The following is a 6,326-nucleotide window of genomic DNA, read 5'->3' on the forward strand; positions in this document are numbered from 1 at the left end:
CTTTTGGAGGCTCTCAGGAAGAATCTATTTCCTTGCCTTTCCTAGTTTCTGGAGGCCACCCTCATTCCTTGGCTCATAGCCCCCTCTTCCATCTTCAAAGCTTACAGCATAGCAGCTTCAAATCTTTCTCCTTTCTGATCTCTGCTTTTGTCGTCGTACGTCCTTCTTGTCTCCCTCTTATAAGGAAGAATCCTTGTGGTTACTTTGGGCCCACTCAGATAACCCAGGATGGTATTCCTCTATATGGTCAAATGATTAAAAAAACAAAACAAAAACCCAAACCTGTTGCCATCGAGTCGATTCCGACTCATAGGTGATCTTATAGGACAGAGTAGAACTGCCCTATAGAGTTTCCAAAGAGCGCCTGGTGGATTCTAAGTGCTAACCTCTTGGTTAGCAGCCATAGCACTTAACCACTACACCAGCAACCGTAATTCCATCTGCAACCTTAAATTCTCTTTACTATGTAACACAGTTGTGAGAATTAGGATGTGGACATCTTTGGGGAGCTGTTGCTCTGTCTACTATAAGCATCATGTATTTAGGGATCTGCAAATGATTTTGGAATGTTGGAGTGTTTAGTGCATATGGGTAATAGCTAATGGTAAAACTAAAAAGGCAAGCAATAGATTTAGAAGTACTTTTTTGGTTATGCAGAGTTGAACCCTGTTCTGCAAAGCAATGGAAAACCATTGGTAGTTAGGGAATTGTTATGGATTGAATTGTGTCCCCCCAAAATATGTGTTGACTTGACTAGGCCATGATTCCCAGTATTGTGTGGTTGTCCACCATTTTGTGACCCAATGTGATTATCCTATGTTATCCAATTGTAAATTCTAGCCTCATTGATGTTAATGAGGCAGGATTAGAAGCTGTTATATTAGTGAGGCAGAACGCAGTCTACAGGATTAGGTTGTATCTTGAGTAAATCTCTTTAGAGATATAAAAGAGTAAATTGAGCAGAGAGGAGGGGAACCTCATACCATCAAGAAAGAAGAACCAGGAGTGGAGCATGCCCTTTGGACCTGGGGTCCCTGTGCTGAGAATTTCCTAGACCACGGGAATATTGATGACAAGGACCTTCTTCCAGAGCCAACAGACAGAGAAAGCCTTCCCCTGGAGCTGGTACCCTGAATTCCAACTTCTAGCCTCCTAGACTGTGAGAGAATAAATTTCTGTTTGTTAAAGCCATCCATTTGTTCTATTTCTGTTATGGCAGCACTAGATAACTAAGACAAGAGTTCTTTGAAATATTTGGGTTTTTGAGACATCACTCATTCAGGTAGTCATGTGATGATTGATGGGCCTAGGAAACCAGATAAAATAATCTGTGCAAAAGATCTGGAGAGGGTGAATTATCTGATACCTCTCTATGGATAGAGAGCTTAAAAGTAAAGGGGGCTAAGAGGAAACAGGTGAGTCTCTTACCTAAAGTCCAGGTATGTAGATTGGGAAAGTGGATTCCCATATTATGTCAGAAGAAAATTGTACAAACCAGTTTAAGCATGTCCAAAATGGCAAGTCAACAGAGAATCACTTTTTATTACTCTTCTTTTATGGGTTCCATGTTTGAGGGGGGTATTAGTTATAAAATTGTTTTTATTAATAAATAATTATTGCATTTTTACAAGTTGATTTGCCAAAACTCAAAACTGCCAGGCATGGCTTCTAATGCGAATTTCTGAGACCGTCAATGCATCTTGTGTAGATTCATCTATTCTTCCCTCAAATGTCTGGAAATTTCCTGTTTTATTTAGAATGTTCTGCCTTAAACTTCACAAATATACATTTTTCCTTGGGCTTTTGGAATTACTAAAGTATCTTTGAGGACATAGAGGGATAAAGTTGCTTTGAGGGCATAGAAGACTCACTGTAGTTGGTTCACTTGCTGTCTGTAGAACTCTGAAGCCCCTTAGAAACTGGGTCCTTCTAAGTTCTTTGCCTTGATTGACTTTGCTCTTTCCACTTGACTCTGCCACCCAGACTTTTACTGGAAAATCATATGGGATAAGTAGGTTTGCATTTGAATCATTTTCATTTGCAAAGTTGATTTAGAGTCTCTTCTTTGAGCTCTTACAGACATAAAAATAGGGAAATTCATAAGGATTAACTATATGTGGAAGTAGCTTCATGAGCAAATTTGTATGACTTATGAAAAGGACAGAGATTTTATAGATTTCCTTTGGCTAACTATGGATTTTATTTTGTAGTAAAAGGGCAGAATTTTTGAAAAACTTTTCTTATACTTGTACTGTGTGTGTATATATATACATACATAAATGGACCATTTTACAGCTATTACAGATAAAAAAAAAGATACATAGGTACATATATACATGCAAGTACACACACATAGAATGATATGTGTATATATATCATGATTCCATTTGTAAAAATCGGATATACACATGAACTTGTATAGAAAGTTTCTAAAAGAAGAGAAAAATAAAATGACCTGACCATCAGGACTAAATGCAACTGGGTGACTAGGGCTGAATAGGGTTGGAAATTTTTATTTTTAGCCTTATAATCTTAATATAATTTGATATTATTTTAACTATTGTTACTTTTATTATTGAAAAAGTAGTTTAATATATTTATTACTCTCCATAGAGCATTAAAATAATGACCTTGTAAATATTTTAATGTTAACACACTTTTTAGTCTAAAAAGAATGAGAAATAAGTAAGTCAATTCAATATCAATATGGAGACTATACTCATAAATGTTTACAAGTTTACTTTTTTGAAAGATAGAATCCAATTTCTTTTTTACCTGATAAAATTTGGAAATCTTGATAGCTTTTCCCAAGATATAGTAAAATAATATTACCACTGCGAAGTATTTTTAAGTCTGTTTTTCTTCTTCTTGTAAAAAAAGAAAAATTTAGAAATTATGCTTAAGCAAAGAAAGAAGAAATCAATTGTAATCCTACTATATAGAAGTCGCTACTGTCAAATACTTTGGTCGGCAGAATTAGAATTGTTTCTCTTTATTCAAGTTTTCTCTCATTCGTCTTAGTAAACTTTTGTAGTACTTCAAAATAGAAGTCCTACAAATTTCTCTTAGACTATATTCCTAGATATTTTGTTTTGGTTGCTATTTTGAGTGAGATCTTTTTTCATTACTTTTGAATCAATTATGAGCTATATATTATATAACTGGAAACCCTGGTAGCGTAGTGGTTAAGAGCTACTGGCAACTAACCAAGAGGTCGGCAGTTTCAATTCACCAGGTACTCTTTTTTTTTTTACTCCTTGGAACCCCTATGGAGCAGTACTACTGTATCCTGTAGGGTTGCTAAGAGTTAGAATCGACCAGACAGCAATGGTTTTGTTTTTTTTTTTAATTATGTAACTGAGGTCTTTAACTATTTTTCCCAGGATGATAATTTTATCTTATGTAACTATAATGCATAATGTTTCATAATGGAAGTAATATGCACCATTCTGCTTAGTATTTAAAAAAGAATTTTGTATGTTGGAAGAATTGTGCTTAAGCTAGTCTTTGACCATAGTATATGAACCAATACTTAAAATGTCATGAGATTTTTCATATGAAAAAGTTATAATTCAATACTACATCCAAGATATTTCTTCAAACTGGTACTGTTCAAATTGATTTGACAGAGTCCCTACTGTCTTAGAGAACTCACACTCATGGATGATTGGCTAATCCACCTATCTATACTGTTAAACAGTTTAGAGTTAACAAGCTATCCATATGTTGTACGATTTTAAACCTAAGTATAACTGACTCTTTCTCAGTGTATTAAAAGAGATTTTCTTAGGAAAGAGAGACAAATACAAATTTTAACTCTGTAGAAATTTTTTTTAGAAAGACTGCCTTATTATTTAAATATTCATGTTCTTTTTGTTCTCATCTCTACAGAAGTCTTGATTGTTCATTTGCCCTCTGGAGACTAGTTGAGGTCATGTATTTTTTATAAATTTAGATTCTTTATCAAATCTGTTAAAAACTAACTACATTAAAATATTTTTCAACCCTCTAGCCACAGTGGAGCTATCATTGCATTATATATCAAAGTGCTCTTTCTATACTCTAAGAAATTTCTTATAAAAATATATTATTTAAAAATATTTTTAGTAATTTAGTTGATCTAAAAGGCTTCACATTTTGATGACACTCATAAGCAATTTCTAAGATGTCACATGATGTGAACATGGAATAATTTCTAAAACTAAGTGCTCTTAAATTATTTAACATGAAAATTCGTTCAAGTGGCAGTTATTTAGCCAAAAGCATTTTAACTACAGGCTGAAGTAGCCATTGACTTTCTCACTGGTAAGCATAAAATTGAAATGGCCTAGCTGACATGTACTTGTTTGGGAATCAGGAAATGTTTGTTTTAATACGGTTTCATAATCCTTCATCTGAAATATGTGGGACCAGATACATTTTGCATTTTGCTGATTTTTAGAAATGTGATACAGAGCAAATGCCCTGTGTTACTTAAAGCACCAGTGGTCTCTGGGATAGTACCCCACAACTAGGCACATAAATATTTTTATACAAATGTGTGACTGTTTACATTAAATAGGATATTTAGGATATTGAATACGAAATGTTGGACCTGAAGGTCTTCTGCTACTAACTACCTATGTGATCTTGATTGTTTTTGTCAGCCTCCATCTTCTAAAGTGCTAAAATGAGAAGTTGGGCTACATAAATTATTTGTGAACTTTTCAGATTCTAAATCTGAATGCTTGTTTAAGTCTCTGAGACAAGAAACACTACAATTAAATCTGTTTTTAATATCTTGGTTTAATAAGTCTTTAGAGACCTCCGATATCATTGAAAGGCGAGCAGTAATTATTTATGATTTTTGTATAAATATTGAAGTATGTAGGTCAAGAAGTGTTTCCACGTCATCATTTTTTAGCTGCAACCAAACTAGGCTTCAAGTTCATGAAGACAGCTTATTTTCTGTTGTAACTTTAATTTCCAGAATGTGTCATAGTGTAAGATTCTTATGGTTGTAATTAAAATTTGAACTGTGTAGAAATGGTGAGAAACATTGTGTGGGCTGCATGGTTTTCCTCTGAAAACCAGGAGGAGGATCAATTTAAACAGGGTTAGTCTAAGGGAGCCAAAAGAGAATCTGCAAGATCCCATTTTGTGTCAGGGCCTCAATTTCTAAATCTCAATGCCAAGAAAAATGAATCGTAAATTTAAAGGGACTGTGAGGGTACAAAATGGAAGCGGATAATTTGGAGCTGTTAGTAGCTTGTCAGCCAGGCTTGACTTGTATAGAGGCTGTGGATATAGCTTTGATAGAACTTTGGAAGAAGGATCAGTAGGTCTGAATAATGAATAGAATGAGAGTGTCAGTAGAAACCAGCCTAGAGGAAGGATTGCCAATGTTATTAAACACTTGACAGAAGACCTCCCAGACCAGCTGCTCTGTAGAAATTGCACACTGGAGTTTATCCGTATATTTCTAAAGCTGGTGTGCAATTATCAAGATTCTTGGCAACTTGACAGAGTTTCCCAAAGTCATGGATTTTGCTCCTTTCTTTTCTGCTAAAAAAGTTTAGATTATTGCAAAGGCCACTAGGCATGTTCTCTGGGTAGTTCAACTTTGTGGTATGGAACAAAAGTTTATGAATAAATGAGTACTGTTACTTAAAGAACCACTTGTTCTAGTCTGTTTGCCTTGGAGATGATGTGTTCCTTAAAAAACTTCAGTTCATTACCAAAAGAGTAAAGACAACCTACAGACTGGGAAAAATTTTTTGGCTGTGACAAATCCAATCAGCATCTAATCTCTAAAATATACAAGATACTGCAAAACCTCAAAAACAAAAAGACAAATAACCCAATCAAAAAATGGGCAAAGGTATGAACAGGCACTTCACCAAAGAAGACATTCATAAATGAGGAAATGCTCACGATCATTAGCCATTAGAGAAATGCAAATCAAATCTACAATGAGATACCATCTCACCCCAATAAGGCTGGCATTAATCCAAAAAACACAAAATAATAAATGTTGGAGAAGTTGTGGAGAGACTGGAACACTCATACAGTATTGGTGGGCATGTAAAATGGTACAACCACTTTGGAAATCGATTTGGTGCTTCCTTAGAAAGCTAGAAATAGGACTGCCATACAATCCAGCAATCCCACTCCTTGGAATATATCCTTGAGAAATAAGAGCCTTCACATGAATAGATATATGTGCACCCATGTTCACAGCAGCACTGTTTACAATAGCAAAAAGATGGGAGCAACCAAGGTGACCATCAATGGATGAATGGATAAACAAATTATGATATATTCACACAACGGAATACTATGCAACA

The sequence above is a fragment of the Loxodonta africana genome, chromosome 6 (assembly GCF_030014295.1).
Source record: "Loxodonta africana isolate mLoxAfr1 chromosome 6, mLoxAfr1.hap2, whole genome shotgun sequence".
In the NCBI taxonomy this organism is placed as follows: domain Eukaryota; kingdom Metazoa; phylum Chordata; class Mammalia; order Proboscidea; family Elephantidae; genus Loxodonta; species Loxodonta africana.